Source organism: Larus michahellis, chromosome Z, assembly GCF_964199755.1.
Source record: "Larus michahellis chromosome Z, bLarMic1.1, whole genome shotgun sequence".
NCBI lineage: Eukaryota > Metazoa > Chordata > Aves > Charadriiformes > Laridae > Larus > Larus michahellis.
Genome location: NC_133930.1, coordinates 63,844,171 through 63,860,217, shown reverse-complemented (window position 1 = coordinate 63,860,217; position 16,047 = coordinate 63,844,171).

Sequence of the window (16,047 nt, the reverse complement as noted above, 5' to 3'; positions counted from 1 at the left end):
TTAAGTGCTGAAATGGAACAATTTAATAAAATTGTTAAAACTTATTTTGGGAGTCCATTTATGCAATGGAAACTTTCATTCATCAGGCCAGGTGTTGGTTAACTTCTGAAGTTTATCCTCACACAAAAAATGTACCGGGTAGGTCCAATGCCCTAAGGACAATTACTAAGCACACCCTTTTCAGTATAGCTAATAGTATTGTTCAAATTAGCTTATGGTTAGCTAAGCCTGGCCATGGATATTGGAAATCTAAGATGTTATTATGAAAGAACTGGAAATATTTATATCTCTGTTCTCAGATGATTGCAAACTGAAGGATTTTTTTTTTTCTCCACTGTGATAGAAATATACTTGGGAATTAAACTGCTGCCACTTGGAAAGAACTAATAGGGATTTATTTATTTTTTAATTTTAATTATTAAGTTATCAGTGGTTGTCCAACAGTTCATCTCACTCGGTGTTACAATCACAGCCTCAATTTTCCAAAATATTGAGGAATCGCATAGTGTCTGAGGCTGGCAGGGACCTCTGGAGATCATCTAGTCCTACTTCCCTGCTCAAAGTGGGTGCAGCTACAGCAGGTTGCCTAGGGCTGTGTACTGCTGAGTTTTTAATATCTCCAGGAATGGAGATGTCACAATCTCTCTGGGCAACCTGTTCCAGTGTTTGATCACCCCTGCGGTAAAAAAGTTTCCTTTTAGGAACTTACTAATTTCTGAGCATTCACATTAAAGGAAGCCATTCAACACACGAAATAGTCTGTTCTGATTCTGGTTGTTTTATCTTGAGCATGGAAAAAAAATAATCTTATCTGGATGTGTTATTATGAAATGCTCTGATCATTTTTTTAGCTTAATTTAAAGAGATACTTATATTTTTGGAACAAAACATGGACTTTTGATTCCTTTTACCTAATGATGTTTGGTTTTTTTTTTTTCCTTCTCACACCTAAGGTACAATTTGCTTTTCCGACAATTTTGGAGCAGTTGTCAATGGTGCAGTTTCCTAGGAAGGAAGAAGAACTAGAGTATTTTGAGAGGTTACTTTTAAATCTAGCTGTATCAAAATGGAAAACATTTTATATCGTAGTTTTCATACAAGATATTTATGTGATACTCTTTTATACAAGATTTATGTGATACTCTTCATACTCTGTTAAGTAATACTTTTTGTAGAAAACTTGGAGGTATGCTGGCTAGTTTTAGCACTGACTAACAAACTTTATCCAAGATCTTAAGTTGGGAAAAAAAACCAACACGTTTTGATACAGTTCTCTTTAAACTTGCATTTTTCATAACATCTGCAGTAAAACAAAGCTAGGCATCATTAAACTCCCTGTGAACGCAAAGTCTACGCAGATTAAAATTAAGAACACAGGTCATTATGTCCAAGCTATCCCTTAACTATTTTTTTCTAAAACAATCTGGATTGTAAAGGTCAATGCCTGTAAACCAGTGTTTGTGTATTAAATCTTCCCGACAAGTGTATTTATGCAAGCAGAACTGAGTTCATTCTATCTCTTCTGGATAAAACTATCCTTTTCTTCCCAGTTATGTAACCAGAAATAGTATAATAACATCTATTTCTTAATTGTAGTGAGTCAGCCTTGCATGAAAAAACCTAATAGTGCTATGTGTTATTAGAAACTCTGAGGTGACTTTTCTGTATGAGAATAACTGAAAAAAACCCTGTACCCTAAAGTCAGTTATCTTTGTTTTTTCTCACTCACCTCATGTTTCACAGATTACACTGTTCCCTACACTTCTTAAATCTTTTTGATACTTGTGGTGAAGGCTAGAATCAGAAGAGTACAGCCACTTAAGAGGAGAGCGTCGGTGTATGCTTTTGGCATACATTACCAGAAGGAATTTCTGAGTTCAGTGGGAGAAAATTTGTTTTTATTTGAATTTGAATTCACAAATATGATCTAAACAAAAAAAAAAAACAACAAAAACCACGACACCAAACAAACCCCAAATCGCTAAACATTCAAAGTGTATATAAGCTTCAGATAGAGAGATTATCTCTATTGGAAGAATATTTTGATCTTGGTTTTAATGTATAAACAGTTACACTCACCATTTCAGGATGCTTACATCCTAAAATAAATTTCTCATACAACAGTTGTATTTTGTCACTAGAGCTTTTATTAAATGTTGGAACCATGCCAAAGTCGACCTATGTGCTTCACAGGCAGTGAAGAAATGTATATTCCTGCCCTGGTTTGAAAGTAAATAGAGGATTATGAGTAATTAGCCAAACAGTCATAGCCTTAATGCCTACAGTGCAGTGAAAAGAATGATTAACCAAGTACATTGACGGGACTTTGCAATCCCATTTGCAGCCTGATTTGCTGAGGATAAAAAACAGGCTACCAAAAACTTTCCACATCTGTGAAAGCGGTGTTACTACTTGCTGCTATACGCAATGTTTAACGTCTCCCTTCCCTCACAGGTGTTTTGACTTCTGATACTCTCCACATTGTCTGTGCCTTGGCTAATTGCGTGGTACCTGCTCCTTTTTTTCAATTGACAAACTGCATTAAAAGTCAGTAGAACCAACAAAAGACATGCACAGTTTTCCCACACTCTGTAAACACTCACGGTAATTGTACATGACTCTGGGTGAGATAAGTCAGGCCCATCAGGCTCTGAGATGGTTTGGCTGATATCTGGCCTCTGGAAAGCATTTGGACCCTAATTATTTTGGTCAAATTAAAATAATCTATTTTATCCATCCACACTCTGTTTAATAAAAAAACCCCCGAGATTTAATCAACAAAGCATATTAACCTGTTCCAAAATTTATAGCCTGTAAGATATAAGCCAGCTCTCTCACCTAGGAACACTGCAGCTTGCCCACAGGAGTCAGGAACAGAGGGGGCTCCCCAGGTAGTTGCTTGCTGGTCTACTGAACTAGTTCTTATCCTGCAAAGTCCAATTTTTTTTCATGACCCTGCCTGTCTCCAACTCTATTCTTTTGCAAGTTGTCTGTAGACACAGTTACCCAAACATTTCTTTTTAAGGAACAGTTATTTGCAAAGAAGGTCAAGGTGTCTGAAGAGGAAATAATATTCAAATTGTAAGAAGAAGTCTAAGCAGGTGGATATCAACATGGGGTTATGTATTTCAAAGGAAACATTTTCTCCCAATTGATTTAATGCAATCACTTAATTCAAACAGCTTACCTCCAGGTCCAAAATGGACTTTAGACACCTAAATGAAGCATTGCTGTTCAGAAAAGCTGTATTCGGTTGCTGACCAACACAGAGGCATGTGAGCTTCACAGGCACTCCAAATATTACTGTAAATGCATCTAAAATCCAATTTCTGTGTTGGCCCAGGAATATCTTGGCCTCAGCCAACAGAAAAGTACCTAAGCCTCATTTGCATCCACAAGGAAAGCAATCCTCCATCTGTCTCCACACAGGACTTGGTCCTACAGTTGCTACCACAGCAAACATTAAATCAACCTCCCTGCAAAGTGCAGAATGTGAATATATTCTGTAAAACAGAGGAGAAAGCACAGTGGCTACCGCATTCAGTTCTTGCCTGCTGCAGGCAGGTTAAACCCACCTTCCTCATCTTTTTAGCACGCACGGCGGCCAGCAGGGGATCAGCAAACCCGGGTGAGCCATCCACTAACACTCCTGCTATAGTAATTGCTCTGAGCCCAAAAGGAGGGAAGGCTTTGGGAGGCTCTGGGAGTGCAAAAGCTGCTCTCGGGTCGTCCAGCTTAGTAAAACATACTGCATGCAAGCAGGCCTTGCCACACAGGATCCCACAAGCAGAGGACATGAAAAACTGACTGGCATCTAGAAAGCTGGTATTGCTCAGCTGTGGAAGCAAAAGCCAGCAGGAAAGGAAGAAGGAAACAAAATATTTAACGAAGGACCAGAGGAAAGAGAATGTCTTGATACACAAAGGGGAGCTCCCTGGCACTTGGTTCTTACGGTTTTCAATTTTTGAAGAGTGTTATTCCACCTTGTTGGGGCAAGTCAGGCACGTGACCTGCCCTGAAGTCATGCAACTTCTGTCTTACCAAAGGGGTGATTCTTCAGAAGCATAAATTGAGGAAAAAATGACCCTGCTTTCCCTGACAACTAAAAAATCCAAAAACTTACACAATGACTGTCTAAGATATCCAGACACGTAAATAGTCTGGCCTGATTCTGTGGGGTCAGGTTTGAAGAGGCACGCAGGTGAGCCCAGTGGTGGGCCCCTATGGCAGGTGGGAACCCAAGCCATGTGAGGAGCAGCCAAGGCAGAGGGACTGGCATAGCCCTGGCAGTAGCTCACACTGCTGTCCCACATCCACGGGGACATTACAGAGGTGGTGGAGGTGGACCTTGCTCAGAGGAAAGCAATGAGGAGGCAGCAGTGGTGAGCTGTGATAACGGGAAGAAATCCCTGTGGGATATAAGGATAGATGGGTCAGGAGCTACCTGCCCCTGAAGGGGCCAGGGTGCAGGTGTTGAAGATTCACCTGCAAAACCTCCTCTTTTGGTCTGTCACACTTCAAGGCATCACTAATTAAAATTTTGTCTAGCTTGAGTTCTAGCAAGACGAAGCTTGGAGGCATCAGAGTGCTTGCTCACTTTAAGAGCTAAATGCGGACAGACCTCCCTTGAAACCCCAGCCAAGGGACTTCTCATCACAGCAACACTAATTGATATCAGATGCTTGATAAACATTTTCTAAACTTTTTCTTTTCCAATGTAAACCAAATGTTATTCCTTTTACCAGTGGGATAAATAACGTGTTATTTTTCTTTTGGAACAAGACTATCAGCAGTATAAGAAATTCATGTCTTACTGCAGAAAACCTTTTTTTTTTAAATCTTTTCCTTAATGAAATCCATCACAAATATAAAGGCAGAAATTGCACAAAATGGCATGTGACACAAATGTTTCTTCTCAAGAATAGCTTGGAGATGCACTGTGGCAGAAGAAACAGGAAAACATGTTCTTTAGCACAGCCTCTCACATAATTTTTCCAAGCCAAAACCACTTTGGAAGTCTGTTTTCAAACATGAGTCTTGTAGCAGCCTAAAAAGTAGTCCACATTTTTTATGCATTGTTATGTCTAATTTATCTTTTTCTCTCCAGACTTTGCCCAGCTCTCTAAATAAAGTGCATCTCCTCTCTACTGCTAGCGCCCCAATATTTTTGACGTCTGGTTGTTCTTTTGTAAAAAAATCACCAGTTCCATGCTTTAACTGTAAGTTTTTGTCAAAAAGATTTTAAAAAGGGACAATTATTCACATCCTCAGGAGAACACTAAGTTCTTTGTCTGTTTCTCCCTCAGCTGTGAGGCTGTGGGTACTCTGTTTATGATTTAGCAAAGTCCTGAAGCTGAGGATTTATTTTTAAGGTATTGCCCAGAACTATTTATGTGCTTACTACAGATTTCTCTGTCATTTAAATGATCTTAGTGTCACATTAACTTTCCTGCCATCCACCAGAGAATGCTGCTGAGATGGCTTCCAAAACCTTCCAGATTCTCCAGCTTCCTTCTGCTCTCTGAAGTGGTTGGGGTTTGCTGCTTGCAGCTTTTTGGCTACGCGTGGTAAAAGCTGCTTAGCTGAGGGAGCTACCCAAACTGATGGTGAGTGAAGGCTGCCAAATTGCAACACAGAGGCAAACAGATGTGTGGAATCTAAGACATGTACTGCCTCTTATTTGAGTATTCCATGGTGAAAAACTAAAATCATCACTTTAAAATTTCAAGGAAAATTGTATTCTCCTCTTGGGCTCCCACAGAACTAGGAAAAACTGAGATTCCCACCTTTCAGTATTTGTCGCATTGCAGAAGAAGACAGTCTTGTCCGATATGTTACACCAGCCTCTCTCCTCTCTCAACCTGCACGCACGAGGGAACCTGCCAGCACTTAGAACTCGTGTCACCTCTTTGCCTGAAGACCACTTCATTGGGAGCAACCTGAGCCCTCCTTTTCCTTTTCAAACACTGAGGTGTAGATGTGTGCATATTTATGTGATAACACAGGTGTGTGATTTCATACTAACAAAGAGCTAATAAACCTCTCCACCTGCAACACCTAAGCAGTCCTCTGAGAGGAGCATTGAGGAACAGTCTCTTTTTCCATATGGGAAACCTTACAGACAAAAAGAAATATGTGCACGTAGAAAACCCAAGACATCCAGAATCACAAGAAATGGAAACCGCAGAGTTCTCAATGCTGCTTGCAGAGCTGAGGTAGTCTGATCTACGCTCTAAAATCTTCTGTCAGCCTTGCTCACTTTCTGTTAGTCTGACCTTTCAGGGATATTTAAAACTCAACAGCATCTGAATTTCTGAATTGCTTGGATTAAAATACGTCAGCATTGACTGTTTCTTTACTTGCCTACTTTCTCTGTGAAATTTAATTACCTGGTAATTCAATATCAGTCTGAATCCAGCCATGTATTGACTCAGTTCTAATCTTCACCAGAGTTTGAAAAACGTGGTGTGTCATTCATGTTTTAGTAGAAGGTCACAGCAGCTGGTGTTAGCACTAAGTCTGACTAAGTCCGGACTTGTTTGTTTTTTCAATTTGCAATGAAATGCGAAATCACCACAGCACGGCTTTTTCTCTCAGCTTTTATCTCAGATTAGTTCCAAGATTTCAAAAGTGAAAGTCTTTTGGCAAATATTTATACACACACACAATGTGTTGTCTCTGGTTCTAATTTTAAACTTGGACTCTCAGTTTTTTACCATAGACACTTTGTTAATACTACCCAATTAGTCGTCTTCCCTTAATATTTATAAAAAGGGCAATGATCCATTAAATAGGAAAAAGGATTTTATGATCTCGTTAAAGAATTGCATAATGAGGTGATTTCCTCAGAACAGACCTATGACACATTCATATTTATTTTCAGTGAATCATGTTGCAGAGCAAAAATCATTGTCCTCAACAGGACAGGAGTTCTCTAGTATGAATGTGAGTAAGAAAAAAAAAAAGGCCAATTTTCTGGTGCTATGATAACATGGCTGGGTGGTGACCTTTGTGAGAGAGCTCCAGGCAGACGGCTTGCTGGACCAGCAGCTGGCCAGCTGAGCACACATCTGGACACTCTAAGACACCATTTAGCACATAACAGTTTTCAGCAGGTAAGAAAGGGGTACTGGTGGGGTTAAAAAGATACTTGGATGTTGGATACGAGCAAGTAAGGATCTGAGATACGAGTTTTTGTTCACATGCCTATGTACACAATAATCTACTGCGGAAACTGTAAGTGAAAAATAAATCAACCAATCACAAGATGCTCAAATTAACTCTTACAATGAATGAAGGAAAGGAAATGCTCACTTGCCTTGGAAAGACTATTTGTTAGCACCAAAGCATGACATCTCTGATCTCTCAGTCCTGAATCTGAAGGGAAACTTACAAAATACGTTCAGACGAGGAGCCTGCAAGTTTGTACCTGTTTTATGTGGCCAGGTTTTGGTAGCAGGGGTGCTGTAGGGGTGGCTTGTGTGAGAAGACACCAGGAGCTTCCTGCATGTCTGATAGAGTGAATGCCAGCCAGCTCCAAGACAGATCTGCCATCCGCCAAAGCTGAGCCCATCAGCAACAGTGATAGAGCCTCTGTGATAACGTCTTTAAGAAAAGCTAAAAAAACCGCTGTGCAACAGCAGCTGTGAGAGTGAAGTGAGAATATGTAAGAGAAATAGCCTTGCAGACACCAAGGTCAGTGAAGAAGGAGGTGCTCCAGGTGCTGGAGCAGAGATTCCCCTGCAGTGAAGACCATGGTGAGGCAGGTTGTCCCCCTGAAGCCCATGGAGGACCACAGTACAGCAGATATCCACACCACAGCTCGTGCCTTGAAGGAAGCTGTGACCTCATGGAGAACACTCTGGAGCAGGCTCCTGGCAGGAGCTGCAGCCCATGGAGAGAGGACCCCGTGCAGGAGCAAGTTTTCTGGCAGGATCTATGACCCTGTTGGGGACCCATGCTTGAGCAGTCTGCTCCTGAAGAACTGCACCCCATGGAGAGGACCTACATTGGAGAACGTTGTGAAGGGCTGTTTCCTGTGGGTGGGATGCCATGCTGGAGCATGGGAAGAGCATGAGGAAGAAGGAGTAGCAGAAACGTGTAATGAACTGATCATAACCCCCAGTTTCCCATCGCCCTGCGCTGCTCGGGGCGGGGGGGGAGGTAAAGGAGTCGGGAGTGAAGCTGAGCCCAGAAAGAAGGAAAGGGTGGAGGGAAGATGTTTTCCAGATTTGTTCTTATTTCTCATTGTCCTGCTATGTTTAATTAGCAATAAATTGATTTCTCTAAGTTGATTCTCTTTTGCCGTTGATGGTAAGTGGTAAGAGATCTCCTTGTCCTTATCTTGACTCATGAGATTTCTGTTGTATTTTTCTCCCCCTGGTCCTGTTGAGGAGTGGGAGTGAGGCAGTGGCTTGGAGAGCACTTGGTGGCCAGCCGAGGTCAACCCACCACAAAGCTAAAATTCAAAACCCTACCAGATGGTAAAAATCACTGACTAAGATGCACTTTTTTTTTTTTTGGCCACATTGCAATTTTTTTAAATTTGCTGGTGTAAACATACAATGTGCAGGTGTCCACTTATCTTGTTTTATTCCCATTTGCTGTATTCCACCCACAGATTTGTGCAAGTATTAAATAATTCCAAGTCCTAATGCATTTACTCAGAGTGGCTGGCTGCCAGTCCCTCAAGAGCTACAGCTTGATCGTGCATTGAAGTCCCACCCAACTTGTCTACAGCGTTATTGGCTCTGTTTTGTGGTTGGTTATGAAAGGTCTCATGAGAATTACCACTAACTGTACTAGACCTCCTCCAGCTTCAGCAAAGTGCCGGTTCTGTGTCACCTGCCAGAACAGATCCCGAGCACAACAGACCTCGCAGCTCCTGCAGCAGCAGCCACAGAATGCTTAGGGCCAGTCATGCACCTCCCTTGTTGGTCCCACTTCTGCCGTGTGTGCAATTGCAACGATTTCCAGAAGGTCACAAGCTGGACGCCGAGTACAAAGCTGGTGTCCTTGTAACGTATTTTCATGCAGAGTCCTTAGGAGCGAGCTCTAACAGGTACATTCCTGTGGCTTTTCTTCTTGCTGCTTGGCACAGTATGGGCAGGGAAAGCCTCTCTCTTAGAAATTTCAAAATGTTTAGACTTGTGGCCAACGTTAGATGACAAAATGCTAACATTAAAACGGGCAAAGGAGTTTCTCTGTGCTAAAATTCCTGCTTGTCAAACGCTCAAAATTGAAGCTTTGTCCTTTGTTCTTTCCCTTGAAGAATATGTCAGCCTAAACCCACTAGGTACTAAACCTTGCCAGTCTCTAAACTTATATTTATACCTTTATCTATTAATTAATAATTAATTTTGTATTTTAACATTGTTTTAAATATACATATATATGTTTACTTAATATACACTTTTGGTGGTAAGTAGGTTTTTCACTAGCAAAACTTCCAAGCTGACAGGAAAAATGAAAAAATTACATTTAGTGAAAAAGAGACATCTTAATCTAAAGAAATATACCCAAAGTACAACTTTAATCAGCTTTTGTAGCAAGTGTTTTGAAAGGGTCTCAGAAGTAGCTCTGCAAATTCTGATCACTTGTACAGAAGAAAAATTATTTGTGTCTTAAATGTTTGTTTCCAATTGGTGATAACTTATTGATCTAAACTTATGTAGAACATGGGGTATAAAATAAGGCCCAGACAATGAGAATTTCATCTGTACATAAAAGAGTGTTTTAAAAGTTATTTTAATTAATTAATTTAATTCATATAAAATTAGCATGATCATTTGTCATGTTAGAAGGACTGTAATTTCGATATTTGTCAGTCAGAGTCCCGGGACTTTCACTGATTTACTATCAGAGTCCCACCAAAGGACTTTCACTGAATCAGGTTCACAAATATACCGAAATTAGTTATTTTATGGAGAGCGACAGTTGCAGATTCGAGATTGCTGCTGATAAATTCACTAACGACAATAGCACTAATTAATTAAGGTTAATATTGCTAGCGAAATTAAAGATAGTACAACAACCCGGGGTAACATTCACCAGCAGGTGAAAGGCGCAGTGCTTACCCAGAAATGCGTCCCTGCCTGGGGTGGAGGAAGAGAACACAGCCCGTCGACTGGTCCGTCAGGTATCATGTTTCTTCTCTCCCAATTTAACAGTCATTTTCTCCATCCTTTTATTCCCAAAATTAGGAGGTTTACCTCCCCTAGGTGACGTGTAGTATGATTTGGGTGGAGAAACAAGTGCCATAGTCATACATGGTTAGCATGATCTCTATAATCTTCATTAGCATACGCAGGGGTGTGTGCTTTCCTATGCATTTCACAGGTAATAAGGCAAAGGTCAATTATCGGGCATGGTAGCCTCTCAAGGAAATGAAGAACTACACGAAGTCGCTGTTACCTTGGTTTTATACTGTCTCTGCTGACAAAAAGCAGGGCTGTCCTGGCTTCCCAAGACTTCACCTCATTATCCAAACTCCACAGCATTGTTTCATAATCAAAATTCTGAGTAATGACCAAGAACAAAGTGGAATTCCAGATTGCTTTCTGAACAATTACATGAATTACCTGAAATAATCTTTTCTCAAAGATATCAGAAGCTGAAGAGGTGCATGACTCTGCTGTTATTTGCTTTGTTTCAGGTCAATTTGTGCCTTTGTTTCATTAGGAAAATTCCTGGTTTTGACCTTGCCTTTGGAGAACTCCAGCAGACACTTCGCAAGTTTGCATTCAGCGTTTCTTACCCTTTAACAGAGCTCTCCTCTGCTGTATTTCTTAGAATGACTTTTGTCAGATTTCATTTGGGCAGAAACTTTAACCGAACAAAGATAAATCTATTTGTCATTTAGTATTACTAAAAATGTAAACTAGGAAATAAAATTCTCCATAGATCTCACCATCTCAAGTGTTCCTCTTCTTTCTTTGAGCGGCTGAGTTCAAATTTTAGCCCTAGTGGTTCTAGGTTTAAAGACCTGCTATGTTGCTAGTGGTTTCAGTCTAAAGAAGAAATAATGTCTTTAGGGAATAATTAAGATGCAAAATTTTCTTAGTTCTTAAATCTTTTTACATTAGAAGTTTTTCCAGAAGGACTATCTATGCACTTGAAAAGGCACACAGAATCACAGCATCACAGAATGGCAGGCGTTGGGAGGGACCTCTGGAGATCATCTAGTCCAACCCCCCTGCCAGAGCAGGGTCACCTAGAGCAGGTTGCACAGGAATGCGTCCAGAGGGGTTTGGAATGTCTCCAGAGCTGGAGACTCCACCACCTCTCTGGGCAGCCTGTTCCAGTGCTCTGCCACCCTCAAAGTAAAGAAGTTCCTCCTCATGTTTAGGTGGAACTTCCTGTGCTCAAGTTTGTGCCCGTTACCTCTTGTCCTGTCGCTGGGCACCACTGAAAAGAGCCTGGCCCCACCCACCCTTTAAGTATTTATAAGCATTGATAAGATCCCCCCTCAGTCGTCTTTTTTCCAGACTAAAAAGACCCACATCCCTCAGCCTTTATTTATAAGAGAGGTGTTCCTAATCATCTTGGTAGCCCTTTGCTGTACCGTCTTCAACAGTTCCCTGTCCTGTCTTGTATGTTCCACACGGGAACATACTTTATGTAATAAATGATTTCTCACAGTTGCATAGTTTGGGGTAGGGATTTTGTGACTTTTTTCCTTTCTGTTCTTCAAAATCACACAAGTAATGTTGTCATGTCCCATTCCCAGGAAAGAGGGGGGGTAAGTGACTTCAGATTCGTAAATTCCCAACAGTGCAGACTCAGGTGAGATAAATCTCAAGGTCCATATAGAAACATTTATTAGCTTCCCAAAATGGTTAGTATAGGTCTTAACAAGTCCGCGATAATTGGTTAGGTATATGACAAATTATGGCAAATGGTGAGGTACACATTGTGTTACTTAACAACAGGTAGATGACAATTTACGGCAAGCGGTACTTAAGGTCATACTTATGGTCATTACTTAACAACTATAACTGTTACTTAACAACTCTAAGAGAAAAGAGAAACCGAGGCATAGAGAAAGGAAAAGACAGAGAAAAAGACAGAAGTCCTGGTTCCAGTGTCTTTTTCAGGGAATCTTCCCAGGCATAATCTTCTTTCTTGGAAAAATCTTCCCAGGCACGGACTTCTTTCTTGGGAAGATATTTCCCAGGCACGATCTTCTTCTTTTGTCTCTTCTTTGTTCCCCCTCTAGGGGCACTTATTTTCCCCTTTTATGTTTGCTGAATTAGCACGGTCCACCCCCCTTGCCGAGGACAGCCTCATCTCAGGTTTCTCCCTTCTCCCAGGTGACGTGTAGCATGATTTGGGTGGAGAGATGAGTGCCATAGTCATACATGTTTAGCATGATCTCTATAATCTTCATTAGCATATGCAGGGGTGTGCGCTTTCCTATGCATTTCGTGGATAATGAAGCAACAGTCACTCATTGGACACAATGGCCTCAAGAACTGAGAACTAGCAAGCTCACCCCTTGAGTGGCAGAACTATCTTGTCTTCACAAGACAGTTCTCCCACACTTTCAGGCACCAGAAGTGTTAGCCTTATCAGTTCTTTGAAGGCCAGGCCTGCATTATTTATTTCCTTGCGAGTGTTTGAGGCATTCCATTGAAGGCTTGGAGGGTCTTCTGCCCCTCGTCAGGGGACTTACAGTCTGTCTTTTACAAATGGGAGCAAAGGGAGCAAATTAGGAATGGTTGAAATGTTGGAGTAAGATAGAAAAGGGCTTATGAAGTTCCGACCCAATATCCGTGATGTTGCAATTCAAAGCAATTACAAAAGCATTCCCAAAATAGCCAAACAGCTATGTTATGAGTGCCAAACCAAAAGTCATATTGCCTGTATGACACACCATGAGATTGGGAAGTGTGTTTGTTGTTAGCTACTCAGCAATAAATCTAAGGATTATTTATGGGCAAAAGCTGATGATTAACATCAGCAGATGGCAAGGCTATCAGCCAAAAGAGTAGAGTTTTAAATTTATTTCCTACCAACTGTGCCTTATTTATTCTGTATAAACTCATATTACACTTTTTATTGCATAACATATGCCACTTGGAATTATGCTTAAAATTGTTCCAATTTCTTCAGAAAAAAACATCTAGGAGTCAACCAGAGAGAAATGACGAAACTCATCAGATGTCTAGGAAACAAATACCTATGTGGACTGATCAAAGGAGGCAAAAAAAAACACAGATGAGGAAAGATTATCCTACCTTGCAGAGAGGACGGCAAGACACGAGAGCTGCCTCCTGTGAAAGGCAGCTGAAACACGATGAGCTCTGCCTGCACATCATCTGCAGGCAGGGGGGAAGCGCTGGGCTGCAGTCCCAGGAGGGGGCTCAGGGTCAGACTTCAGGAACCCCTTGAAGAAGCCACCAGGTGTGGGAGGTCAGAGGATGCTCCCTGGGGAGGACAACGGCATCTCTGCCACCACCGAGGTTGTAAGAAGCACTTCTTGAATGATAGCTCTCTGTGACCCTGTCCTGGGGCAAAGGGAACAGCCTGGGGACCTCGCGACCATGGTGCTTCTGTAATTCAGTGCTGTAATGGTGTTTAACAGTAGCCTGAGAAAAGAGTAACACTGTGTGAGATTTGTCTTAAAAACATTGCAATGGCAGGGGAGTGCAGTTTTGCAATTACAAAGGTGCAACTCCCAGAAAAGCTGCAGCTACACCAACACAGTCTATTCTTGACAGGGTGAGGCTCAAGTGGTGCTTACGCTTCTGTAGCCATACAATCACATCCTCTAATAATTAGAGGATGGCAGTTGTACTGCTTTAACTGTACCAGGACCTTCGAACCACACTCACCTCCGTGAATTACACTACAGAGCCTATAGATAAGTATCTGTGATTCACTTCCCACACCCAGCCATGCACTTGATGTTTGCAACTGGTTGGCATCCACATCTAAGTGTTTAAGTGTCCCCAGTATCTAAGGCAGTCTCTTTGCTTCTAAGTCTTACGCTACCCCTGACATTTTGCACTTCTAACTCAAGGCTTAAGCCCTCTTGCAAGCAGCTCCCACGTCTTACCTGCTACCTAGTGGTTGTCATGCCCTAACCATGATCCAGCCATCACAAGAAGGTGGAAACCCACAGTTCTGACTGCACAGCAAGGCCCAGGGACTTCAATAATGTCTGGGTCTCTGCACTCATCCACCTTGTTCCTCGGGCAGCAAAAAGCAGGTGTGAGGAGAGGCATGAAGCAGCGGCAAAGGAAGATACCTCCGTGGGGCCTTTAGATGTAGTTAACAGGGGCAATTGGCACAGCAGATAGCGGTTAGGGCTGCTGTGGGCAGCTGGGGAATGGCTGAGTGTCTCTCTGTGTGAGGGTAAGGACCACATTTTGGAGTGGAGGAGCACTGGCAAGATGGGGAAAGGTCTGGGACAGGGCTCATGTGCAAACAGAAGTGTTTGCCCTGGCAAGATCACTGTACCATGCTGTTTAGGGGAGAGGACTCAGAGGAGACTGCCCATAGACCAGCCTCTCAGGCCTTGCAGGCAGGGCTTGCTTCCTGTAGTTCAGGTGCCGCTCAGGAGCTCAACAGCCTTGCCTAGGACAGGCTTGCTCCCGCTTATGGAACTGACGTCATGACCTAACAGCAAACATCACTGTAAGCAGGTGGCCACTGGCTTCCTACAGAGCACGGCTGAGCCACCAGCTGGCATCAGCTAGGACGTTGCTTCCAGCAGCCTTCAGAAGGTTACTGATGCCCTGTGTGAATATACCAGAATACGCCAGAATATGCCACAATGTGCCCTATGCATGGGTTGATTGGTTTAAAATCCTGTTTTAACCAGAAATAAGACTAGATAGGTGGGCTGTGGTGAGATAATGCGCCTTCCTCAGCAAGACAACTCTTTCTGCTCGAAGGCAGGATTCTTAGCGGGTGGCTGGGGAAATGCAGAAGCAGTAGCACCACAGCGTTGTTTTGAATAACACCTGTGGATGGAACTACAAGAGATAATATACCAAGACAAATTTTCCCTTTGTTGATTCTAGTCAACAAATTATCTGGTTTTTTTTTTCCTTCTCTGCCCCATGAAGATACCTAGTCGTGCTCCTTGCTGTGTGATTCTCTTCCGCTTCTTTAGTTCACCTTTTCTTTGGTACCTTCTGTCTACTAAAAATGCTGGAATATCAAGGTTTATACATCCATTATTGACTTGTGTGTGTGTGTCTCTCTCTTCCACTGTATACATAGTTTGCTTTAAAGTGATTTCGTTCTGTCATACCATCACTTTTGTTCGCAATATCACTCACAGTGATTTTCAGAGGTCCAGCAGATGAAAAAAACAAAACCCGAATTCCACCCCCCAAGTCTATTCAGTCAATTGAAACCCAAGCATTGATCTTTGATGGAAAGAGAAGAAATTGATTGAAAATTAGTAGAATTTCAGCTATGAGTTACATGACTTTTCTGATTCTACATTGATCTCACAATTCACACAGAAAACAGATCAGGCCCAGTGAGGCACCACAAGCACAAACATGTAAAGCTGACAAAAAGTTACTTTCAAAGGGCACATAATGACTTCATGAGAAGCTTTAATTAAGGAAAAGGTATCAAAATATCCCTAAGAAATTCCCCAAATTGTAACTCGCCTAATTTCAAAGAAAGCTGTAAGGCTTATTCTGAGGGTTTTCATAACAGATTGCTGAACTAATAGGTCCAGCCATCTCAGATGAATCCTACATAATACGACTAATTTACTTGATGTCATATTATTTTAAAAATAACTTCTTGTAGTGTTGAAGCAATGTCCTGCAAGTTACTGAAATAGAACATTAAACACAGAATTGCCTTCCAGTATTTGAACTGTTTACATTTTACTGTTCTCATATGGGAGATGGATAGTTTTTAGTGTTGTTCACAAGAGTGGGAGTGCAGAGCATTCACTTTTTGAAATGAATTTGCATGTCTTACTCTTGGTGTTTGATCCAAAAACCCATTCACACCACATAGAAACTTTGTGATCTCTTTCTTGAATAACTAGTAAGTTTTATAAGGTATATTACT